Source organism: Dermacentor andersoni, unplaced genomic scaffold (assembly GCF_023375885.2).
Source record: "Dermacentor andersoni unplaced genomic scaffold, qqDerAnde1_hic_scaffold ctg00000039.1, whole genome shotgun sequence".
In the NCBI taxonomy this organism is placed as follows: Eukaryota; Metazoa; Arthropoda; class Arachnida; order Ixodida; family Ixodidae; genus Dermacentor; species Dermacentor andersoni.
In genome coordinates, this window is record NW_027314752.1 from 3,678,245 (window position 1) to 3,689,747 (window position 11,503).

Below are 11,503 nucleotides of genomic sequence, written 5' to 3' on the forward strand. Positions count from 1 at the left end.
CGTCGGTGTTGCTATACGCTGGCTTTGTGTGAGTGTTTGCACGCAGTAGGCTAGCAAGGGCTCGTGAGCTGTGATTTCAGCTGCCTCGAGGACAAAATTATAAAGAATGGTCAGAACTGAGGCTTCTGTGCAGTTAACGCGAAAACAAGGTTGCATACAGACTCGTCCCCAACATTCAAGCATACATCGCTGCTCCTTCTGCCCTTTTATATATTGTACAAATTGGAGTAAGACATGCAGGGGCTGCTGGCGGTGACGCGTCGCTGTTGCTATACGCTGGCTTTGTGTGAGTTTTTGCACGCAGTAGGCTAGCAAGAGCTTGTGAGCTGTGATTTCAACTGCCTCGAGGACAAATATTTATGAAGAATGGTCATAACTGAGGCTTCTGTGCAGTTAACGCGAAAACAAGGTTGCACACAGACTCGTCCCCAACATTCAAGCCTACGTCGCTGCTCCTTCTGCCCTTTTATATATTGTACAAATTGTAGTAAGACATGCAGGGGCTGCTGACGGTGATGCGTCGCTGTTGCTATACGCTGGCTTTGTGTGAGTTTTTGCACGCAGTAGGCTAGCAAGTGCTCGTGAGCTGTGATTTCTACTGCCTCGAGGACATATATTTATGAAGAATGGTCAGAACGAAGGCTTCTGCGCAGTTAACGCGAAAAAAAGGTTGCACACAGACTCGTCCGCAACTTTCAAGCCTACGTCGCTGCTCCTTCTGACCTTTTATAGATTGTAAAAATTGTAGTAAGACATGAAGGGGCTGCTGGCGGTGACGCGTCGCTGTTGCTATACGCTGGCTTTGAGTGAGCTTTTGCACGCAGTAGGCTAGCAAGTGCTCGTGAGCTGTGATTTCTACTGCCTCGAGGACATGCATTTATAAAGAATGGTCAGAACCGAGGCTTCTGTGCAGTTAACGCGAAAACAAGGTTGCACACAGACTCTTCCCCAACATTCAAGCATACGTCGCTGCTCCTTCTGCCCTTTTATATATTGTACAAATTGTAATAAGACATGCAGGGGCTGCTGGCGGTGATGCGTCCTTGTTGCTATACGCTGGCTTTGTGTGAGATTTTGCACGCAGTAGGCTAGCAAGTGCTCGTGAGCTGTGATTTCTACTGCCTCGAGGACATATATTTATGAAGAATGGTCAGAACGAAGGCTTCTGCGCAGTTAACGCGAAAAAAAGGTTGCACACAGACTCGTCCGCACCTTTCAAGCCTACGTCGCTGCTCCTTCTGACCTTTTATAGATTGTAAAAACTGTAGTAAGACATGAATGGGCCGCTGGCGGTGACGCGTCGCAGTTGCTATACGTTGGCTTTGTGTGAGTTTTTGCACGCAGTAGGCTAGCAAGAGCTCGTGAGCTGTGATTTCAACTGCCTCGAGGACAAATATTTATGAAGAATGGTCAGAACCGAGGCTTCTGTGCAGTTAACGCGAAAACAAGGTTGCACACTGACTTGTCCCCAACTTTCAAGCCTACGTCGCTACTCCTTCTGCCCTTTTATATTTTGTACAAAATGGAGTAAGACATGCAGGGACTGCTGGCGGTGACGCGTCGCTGTTGCTATACGCTGGCTTTGTGGGAGTTTTTGCACGCAGTAGGCTAGCAAATGCTCGTGAACTGTGATTTCTACGGCCTCGAGGACATGCATTTATAAACAATGGTCAGAACCGAGGCTTCTGTGCAGTTAACGCGAAAACAAGGTTGCACACAGACTCGTCCCTAACATTGAAACCTACGTCGCTGCTACTTCTGCCCTTTTATATATTGTAAAAAATGGAGTAAGACATGCAGGGACTGCTGGCGGTGACGCGTCGCTGTTGCTATAGGCTGGCTTTGTGTGAGTTTTTGCACGCAGTAGGCTAGCAAGTGCTCGTGAGCTGTGATTTCTACTGCCTCGAGGACATACATTTATAAAGAATGGTCAGAACCGAGCCTTCTGTGCAGTTAACGCGAAAACAAGGTTGCACACAGACTCGTCCCCAACATTCAAGCATACATCGCTGCTCCTTCTGCTCTTTTATATATTGTACAAATTGTAGTAAGGCATGCAGGGACTGCTGGCGGTGACGCGTCGCTGTTGCTATACGCTGGCTTTGTGTGAGTGTTTGCACGCAGTAGGCTAGCAAGGGCTCGTGAGCTGTGATTTCAACTGCCTCGAGGACAAATATTTATGAAGAATGGTCATAACTGAGGCTTCTGTGCAGTTAACGCGAAAACAAGGTTGCACACAGACTCGTCCCCAACTTTCAAGCCTACGTCGCTGCTCCTTCTGCCCTTTTATATATTGTACAAGTTGTAATAAGACATGCAGGGGCTCCTGGTGGTGATGCGTCGCTGTTGCTATACGCTGGCTTTGTGTGAGTTTTTGCACGCAGTATGCTAGCAAGTGCTCGTCAGCTGTGATTTCTACTGCCTCGAGGACATATATTTATGAAGAATGGTCAGAACGAAGGCTTCTGTGCAGTTAACGCGAAAACAAGGTTGCACACAGACTCGTCCCCAACTTTCAAGCCTACGTCGCTGCTCCTTCTGCCCTATTATATATTGTACAAGTTGTAATAAGACATGCAGGGGCTGCTGGCGGTGATGCGTCGCTGTTGCTATAAGCTGGCTTTGTGTGAGTTTTTGCACGCAGTAGGCTAGCAAGTGCTCGTCAGCTGTGATTTCTACTGCCTCGAGGACATATATTTATGAAGAATGGTCAGAACGAAGGCTTCTGTGCAGTTAACGCGAAAACAAGGTTGCACACAGACTCTTCCGCAACTTTCAAGCCTACGTCGCTGCTCCTTCTGACCTTTTATAGATTGTACAAATTGTAGTAAGACATGCAGGGGCTGCTGGCGGTGACGCGTCGCTGTTGCTATACGCTGGCTTTGTGTGAGTTTTTGCACGCAGTAGGCTAGCAAGTGCTCGTGAGCTGTGTTTTCTACTGCCTCGAGGACGTACATTTAAAAAGAATGGTCAGAACCGAGGCTTCTGTGCAGTTAACGCGAAAACAATGTTGCACACAGACTCGTCCCCAACTTTCAAGCCTACGTCGCTGCTCCTTCTGTCCTTTTATATATATACAAATTGTAATAAGACATGCAGGGGCTGCTGGCGGTGATGCGTCGCTGTTGCTATACGCTGGCTTTGTGTGAGTTTTTGCACGCAGTAGGCTAGCAAGTGCTCGTGAGCTGTGATTTCTACTGCCTCGAGGACATACATTTATAAAGAATGGTCAGAACCGAGCCTTCTGTGCAGTTAACGCGAAAACAAGGTTGCACACAGACACGTCCCCAACATTCAAGCATACATCGCTGCTCCTTCTGCCCTTTTATATATTGTACAAATTGGAGTAAGACATACAGGGACTGCTGGCGGTGACGCGTCGCTGTTGCTATACGCTGGCTTTGTGTGAGTGTTTGCACGCAGTAGGCTAGCAAGGGCTCGTGAGCTGTGATTTCAACTGCCTCGAGGACAAATATTTATGAAGAATGGTCAGAACCGAGGCTTCTGTGCAGTTAACGCGAAAACAAGGTTGCACACTGACTTGTCCCCAACTTTCAAGCCTACGTCGCTGCTGCTTCTGCCCTTTTATATTTTGTACAAAATGGAGTAAGACATGCAGGGACTGCTGGCGGTGACGCGTCGCTGTTGCTATACGCTGGCTTTGTGGGAGTTTTTGCACGCAGTATGCTAGCAAGTGCTCGTGAACTGTGATTTCTACGGCCTCGAGGACATGCATTTATAAACAATGGTCAGAACCGAGGCTTCTGTGCAGTTAACGCGAAAACAAGGTTGCACACAGACTCGTCCCTAACATTGAAACCTACGTCGCTGCTACTTCTGCCCTTTCATATATTGTAAAAATTGGAGTAAGACATGCAGGGACTGCTGGCGGTGACGCGTCGCTGTTGCTATAGGCTGGCTTTGTGTGAGTTTTTGCACGCAGTAGGCTAGCAAGTGCTCGTGAGCTGTGATTTCTACTGCCTCGAGGACATACATTTATAAAGAATGGTCAGAACCGAGCCTTCTGTGCAGTTAACGCGAAAACAAGGTTGCACACAGACTCGTCCCCAACATTCAAGCATACATCGCTGCTCCTTCTGCTCTTTTATATATTGTACAAATTGTAGTAAGGCATGCAGGGACTGCTGGCGGTGACGCGTCGCTGTTGCTATACGCTGGCTTTGTGTGAGTGTTTGCACGCAGTAGGCTAGCAAGGGCTCGTGAGCTGTGATTTCAACTGCCTCGAGGACAAATATTTATGAAGAATGGTCATAACTGAGGCTTCTGTGCAGTTAACGCGAAAACAAGGTTGCACACAGACTCGTCCCCAACTTTCAAGCCTACGTCGCTGCTCCTTCTGCCCTTTTATATATTGTACAAGTTGTAATAAGACATGCAGGGGCTGCTGGTGGTGATGCGTCGCTGTTGCTATACGCTGGCTTTGTGTGAGTTTTTGCACGCAGTATGCTAGCAAGTGCTCGTCAGCTGTGATTTCTACTGCCTCGAGGACATATATTTATGAAGAATGGTCAGAACGAAGGCTTCTGTGCAGTTAACACGAAAACAAGGTTGCACACAGACTCGTCCCCAACTTTCAAGCCTACGTCGCTGCTCCTTCTGCCCTTTTATATATTGTACAAATTGGAGTAAGACATACAGGGACTGCTGGCGCTGACGTGTCGTTGTTGCTATACGCTGGCTTTGTGTGAGTGTTTGCACGCAGTAGGCTAGCAAGAGCTTGTGAGCTGTGATTTCAACTGCCTCGAGGACAAATATTTATGAAGAATGGTCATAACTGAGGCTTCTGTGCAGTTAACGCGAAAACAAGGTTGCACACAGACTCGTCCCCAACATTCAAGCCTACGTCGCTGCTCCTTCTGCCCTTTTATATATTGTACAAATTGGAGTAAGACATACAGGGACTGCTGGCGCTGACGTGTCGTTGTTGCTATACGCTGGCTTTGTGTGAGTGTTTGCACGCAGTAGGCTAGCAAGGGCTCGTGAGCTGTGATTTCAACTGCCTCGAGGACATACAATTATGAAGAATGGTCAGAACCGACGCTTCTGTGCAGTTAACGCGAAAACAAGGTTGCACACAGACTCGTCCCCAACATTCAAGCCTAGGTCGCTCCTCCTTCTGTCCTTTTATATATTGTACAAATTGGAGTAAGACATGCAGGGACTGCTGGCGGTGACGCGTCGCTGTTGCTATACGCTGGCTTTGAGTGAGTTCTTGCACGTAGTATGCTAGCAAGTGCTCGTGAGCTGTGATTTCTACTGCCTCGGGGACATACATTAATAAAGAATGGTCAGACCGAGGCTTCTGTGCAGTAAACGCGAAAACAAGGTTGCACACAGGCTCGTCCCCAACTTTCAAGCCTACGTCGCTGCTCCTTCTGCCCTTTTATATATTGTACAAGTTGTAATAAGACATGCAGGGGCTGCTGGCGGTGATGCGTCGCTGTTGCTATACGCTGGCTTTGTGTGAGTTTTTGCACGCAGTAGGCTAGCAAGTGCTCGTCAGCTGTGATTTCTACTGCCTCGAGGACATATATTTATGAACAATGGTCAGAACGAAGGCTTCTGTGCAGTTAACGCGAAAACAAGGTTGCACACAGACTCGTCCGCAACTTTCAAGCCTACGTCGCTGCTCCTTCTGACCTTTTATAGATTGTAAAAATTGTAGTAAGACATGAAGGGGCTGCTGGCGGTGACGCGTCGGTGTTGCTATACGCTGGCTTTGTGTGAGTTTTTGCACGCAGTAGGCTAGCAAGAGCTCGTGAGCTGTGATTTCATCTGCCTCGAGGACAAATATTTATGAAGAATGGTCAGAACCGAGGCTTCTGTGCAGTTAACGCGAAAACAATGTTACACACAGACTCGTCCCCAACTTTCAAGCCTACGTCGCTGCTCCTTCTGTCCTTTTATATATATACAAATTGTAAAAAGACATGCAGGGGCTGCTGGCGGTGATGCATCGCTGTTGCTATACGCTGGCTTTGTGTGAGTTTTTGCACGCAGTAGGCTAGCAAGTGCTCGTGAGCTGTGATTTCTACTGCCTCGAGGACATACATTTATAAAGAATGGTCAGAACCGAGCCTTCTGTGCAGTTAACGCGAAAACAAGGTTGCACACAGACTCGTCCCCAACATTCAAGCATACATCGCTGCTCCTTCTGCCCTTTTATATATTGTACAAATTGGAGTAAGACATACAGGGACTGCTGGCGGTGACGCGTCGCTGTTGCTATACGCTGGCTTTGTGTGAGTGTTTGCACGCAGTAGGCTAGCAAGGGCTCGTGAGCTGTGATTTCAGCTGCCTCGAGGACAAAATTATAAAGAATGGTCAGAACTGAGGCTTCTGTGCAGTTAACGCGAAAACAAGGTTGCATACAGACTCGTCCCCAACATTCAAGCATACATCGCTGCTCATCTGCCCTTTTATATATTGTACAAATTGGAGTAAGACATGCAGGGGCTGCTGGCGGTGACGCGTCGCTGTTGCTATACGCTGGCTTTGTGTGAGTTTTTGCACGCAGTAGGCTAGCAAGAGCTTGTGAGCTGTGATTTCAACTGCCTCGAGGACAAATATTTATGAAGAATGGTCATAACTGAGGCTTCTGTGCAGTTAACGCGAAAACAAGGTTGCACACAGACTCGTCCCCAACATTCAAGCCTACGTCGCTGCTCCTTCTGCCCTTTTATATATTGTACAAATTGTAGTAAGACATGCAGGGGCTGCTGACGGTGATGCGTCGCTGTTGCTATACGCTGGCTTTGTGTGAGTTTTTGCACGCAGTAGGCTAGCAAGTGCTCGTGAGCTGTGATTTCTACTGCCTCGAGGACATATATTTATGAAGAATGGTCAGAACGAAGGCTTCTGCGCAGTTAACGCGAAAAAAAGGTTGCACACAGACTCGTCCGCAACTTTCAAGCCTACGTCGCTGCTCCTTCTGACCTTTTATAGATTGTAAAAATTGTAGTAAGACATGAAGGGGCTGCTGGCGGTGACGCGTCGCTGTTGCTATACGCTGGCTTTGAGTGAGCTTTTGCACGCAGTAGGCTAGCAAGTGCTCGTGAGCTGTGATTTCTACTGCCTCGAGGACATGCATTTATAAAGAATGGTCAGAACCGAGGCTTCTGTGCAGTTAACGCGAAAACAAGGTTGCACACAGACTCTTCCCCAACATTCAAGCATACGTCGCTGCTCCTTCTGCCCTTTTATATATTGTACAAATTGTAATAAGACATGCAGGGGCTGCTGGCGGTGATGCGTCCTTGTTGCTATACGCTGGCTTTGTGTGAGATTTTGCACGCAGTAGGCTAGCAAGTGCTCGTGAGCTGTGATTTCTACTGCCTCGAGGACATATATTTATGAAGAATGGTCAGAACGAAGGCTTCTGCGCAGTTAACGCGAAAAAAAGGTTGCACACAGACTCGTCCGCACCTTTCAAGCCTACGTCGCTGCTCCTTCTGACCTTTTATAGATTGTAAAAATTGTAGTAAGACATGAATGGGCTGCTGGCGGTGACGCGTCGCAGTTGCTATACGTTGGCTTTGTGTGAGTTTTTGCACGCAGTAGGCTAGCAAGAGCTCGTGAGCTGTGATTTCAACTGCCTCGAGGACAAATATTTATGAAGAATGGTCAGAACCGAGGCTTCTGTGCAGTTAACGCGAAAACAAGGTTGCACACAGACTCGTCCCTAACATTGAAACCTACGTCGCTGCTTCTTCTGCCCTTTTATATATTGTAAAAAATGGAGTAAGACATGCAGGGACTGCTGGCGGTGACGCGTCGCTGTTGCTATAGGCTGGCTTTGTGTGAGTTTTTGCACGCAGTAGGCTAGCAAGTGCTCGTGAGCTGTGATTTCTACTGCCTCGAGGACATACATTTATAAAGAATGGTCAGAACCGAGCCTTCTGTGCAGTTAACGCGAAAACAAGGTTGCACACAGACTCGTCCCCAACATTCAAGCATACATCGCTGCTCCTTCTGCTCTTTTATATATTGTACAAATTGTAGTAAGGCATGCAGGGACTGCTGGCGGTGACGCGTCGCTGTTGCTATACGCTGGCTTTGTGTGAGTGTTTGCACGCAGTAGGCTAGCAAGGGCTCGTGAGCTGTGATTTCAACTGCCTCGAGGACAAATATTTATGAAGAATGGTCATAACTGAGGCTTCTGTGCAGTTAACGCGAAAACAAGGTTGCACACAGACTCGTCCCCAACTTTCAAGCCTACGTCGCTGCTCCTTCTGCCCTTTTATATATTGTACAAGTTGTAATAAGACATGCAGGGGCTCCTGGTGGTGATGCGTCGCTGTTGCTATACGCTGGCTTTGTGTGAGTTTTTGCACGCAGTATGCTAGCAAGTGCTCGTCAGCTGTGATTTCTACTGCCTCGAGGACATATATTTATGAAGAATGGTCAGAACGAAGGCTTCTGTGCAGTTAACGCGAAAACAAGGTTGCACACAGACTCGTCCCCAACTTTCAAGCCTACGTCGCTGCTCCTTCTGCCCTTTTATATATTGTACAAGTTGTAATAAGACATGCAGGGGCTGCTGGCGGTGATGCGTCGCTGTTGCTATAAGCTGGCTTTGTGTGAGTTTTTGCACGCAGTAGGCTAGCAAGTGCTCGTCAGCTGTGATTTCTACTGCCTCGAGGACATATATTTATGAAGAATGGTCAGAACGAAGGCTTCTGTGCAGTTAACGCGAAAACAAGGTTGCACACAGACTCTTCCGCAACTTTCAAGCCTACGTCGCTGCTCCTTCTGACCTTTTATAGATTGTACAAATTGTAGTAAGACATGCAGGGGCTGCTGGCGGTGACGCGTCGCTGTTGCTATACGCTGGCTTTGTGTGAGTTTTTGCACGCAGTAGGCTAGCAAGTGCTCGTGAGCTGTGTTTTCTACTGCCTCGAGGACGTACATTTAAAAAGAATGGTCAGAACCGAGGCTTCTGTGCAGTTAACGCGAAAACAATGTTGCACACAGACTCGTCCCCAACTTTCAAGCCTACGTCGCTGCTCCTTCTGTCCTTTTATATATATACAAATTGTAATAAGACATGCAGGGGCTGCTGGCGGTGATGCGTCGCTGTTGCTATACGCTGGCTTCGTGTGAGTTTTTGCACGCAGTAGGCTAGAAGGTGCTCGTGAGCTGTGATTTCTACTGCCTCGAGGACATACATTTATAAAGAATGGTCAGAACCGAGCCTTCTGTGCAGTTAACGCGAAAACAAGGTTGCACACAGACACGTCCCCAACATTCAAGCATACATCGCTGCTCCTTCTGCCCTTTTATATATTGTACAAATTGGAGTAAGACATACAGGGACTGCTGGCGGTGACGCGTCGCTGTTGCTATACGCTGGCTTTGTGTGAGTGTTTGCACGCAGTAGGCTAGCAAGGGCTCGTGAGCTGTGATTTCAACTGCCTCGAGGACAAATATTTATGAAGAATGGTCATAACTGAGGCTTCTGTGCAGTTAACGCGAAAACAAGGTTGCACACAGACTAGTCCCCAACGTTCAAGCATACATCGCTGCTCCTTCTGCCCTTTTATATATTGTACAAATTGGAGTAAGACATGCAGGGGCTGCTGGCGGTGACTCGTCGCTGTTGCTATACGCTGGCTTTGTGTGAGTTTTTGCACGCAGTAGGCTAGCAAGAGCTCGTGAGCTGTGATTTCAACTGCCTCGAGGACAAATATTTATGAAGAATGGTCATAACTGAGGCTTCTGTGCAGTTAACGCGAAAACAAGGTTGCACACAGACTCGTCCCCAACTTTCAAGCCTACGTCGCTGATCCTTCTGCCCTTTTATATATTGTACAAGTTGTAATAAGACATGCAGGGGCTGCTGGCGGTGATGCGTCGCTGTTGCTATAAGCTGGCTTTGTGTGAGTTTTTGCACGCAGTAGGCTAGCAAGTGCTCGTCAGCTGTGATTTCTACTGCCTCGAGGACATATATTTATGAAGAATGGTCAGAACGAAGGCTTCTGTGCAGTTAACGCGAAAACAAGGTTGCACACAGACTCTTCCGCAACTTTCAAGCCTACGTCGCTGCTCCTTCTGACCTTTTATAGATTGTACAAATTGTAGTAAGACATGCAGGGGCTGCTGGCGGTGACGCGTCGCTGTTGCTATACGCTGGCTTTGTGTGAGTTTTTGCACGCAGTAGGCTAGCAAGTGCTCGTGAGCTGTGTTTTCTACTGCCTCGAGGACGTACATTTAAAGAGAATGGTCAGAACCGAGGCTTCTGTGCAGTTAACGCGAAAACAATGTTGCACACAGACTCGTCCCCAACTTTCAAGCCTACGTCGCTGCTCCTTCTGTCCTTTTATATATATACAAATTGTAATAAGACATGCAGGGGCTGCTGGCGGTGATGCGTCGCTGTTGCTATACGCTGGCTTTGTGTGAGTTTTTGCACGCAGTAGGCTAGCAAGTGCTCGTGAGCTGTGATTTCTACTGCCTCGAGGACATACATTTATAAAGAATGGTCAGAACCGAGCCTTCTGTGCAGTTAACGCGAAAGCAAGGTTGCACACAGACACGTCCCCAACATTCAAGCATACATCGCTGCTCCTTCTGCCCTTTTATATATTGTACAAATTGGAGTAAGACATACAGGGACTGCTGGCGGTGACGCGTCGCTGTTGCTATACGCTGGCTTTGTGTGAGTGTTTGCACGCAGTAGGCTAGCAAGGGCTCGTGAGCTGTGATTTCAACTGCCTCGAGGACAAATATTTATGAAGAATGGTCAGAACTGAGGCTTCTGTGCAGTTAACGCGAAAACAAGGTTGCACACAGACTAGTCCCCAACGTTCAAGCATACATCGCTGCTCCTTCTGCCCTTTTATATATTGTACAAATTGGAGTAAGACATGCAGGGGCTGCTGGCGGTGACTCGTCGCTGTTGCTATACGCTGGCTTTGTGTGAGTTTTTGCACGCAGTAGGCTAGCAAGAGCTCGTGAGCTGTGATTTCAACTGCCTCGAGGACAAATATTTATGAAGAATGGTCATAACTGAGGCTTCTGTGCAGTTAACGCGAAAACAAGGTTGCACACAGACTCGTCCCCAACATTCAAGCCTACGTCGCTGCTCCTTCTGCCCTTTTATATATTGTACAAATTGTAATAAGACATGCAGGGGCTGCTGGCGGTGACGCGTCGCTGTTGCTATACGCTGGCTTTGAGTGAGCTTTTGCACGCAGTAGGCTAGCAAGTGCTCGTGAGCTGTGATTTCTACTGCCTCGAGGACATGCATTTATAAAGAATGGTCAGAACCGAGGCTTCTGTGCAGTTAACGCGAAAACAAGGTTGCACACAGACTCGTCCCCAACATTCAAGCCTACGTCGCTGCTCCTTCTGCCCTTTTATATATTGTACAAATTGTAATAAGACATGCAGGGGCTGCTGGCGGTGATGCGTCGCTGTTGCTATACGCTGGCTTTGTGTGAGATTTTGCACGCAGTAGGCTAGCAAGTGCTCGTGAGCTGTG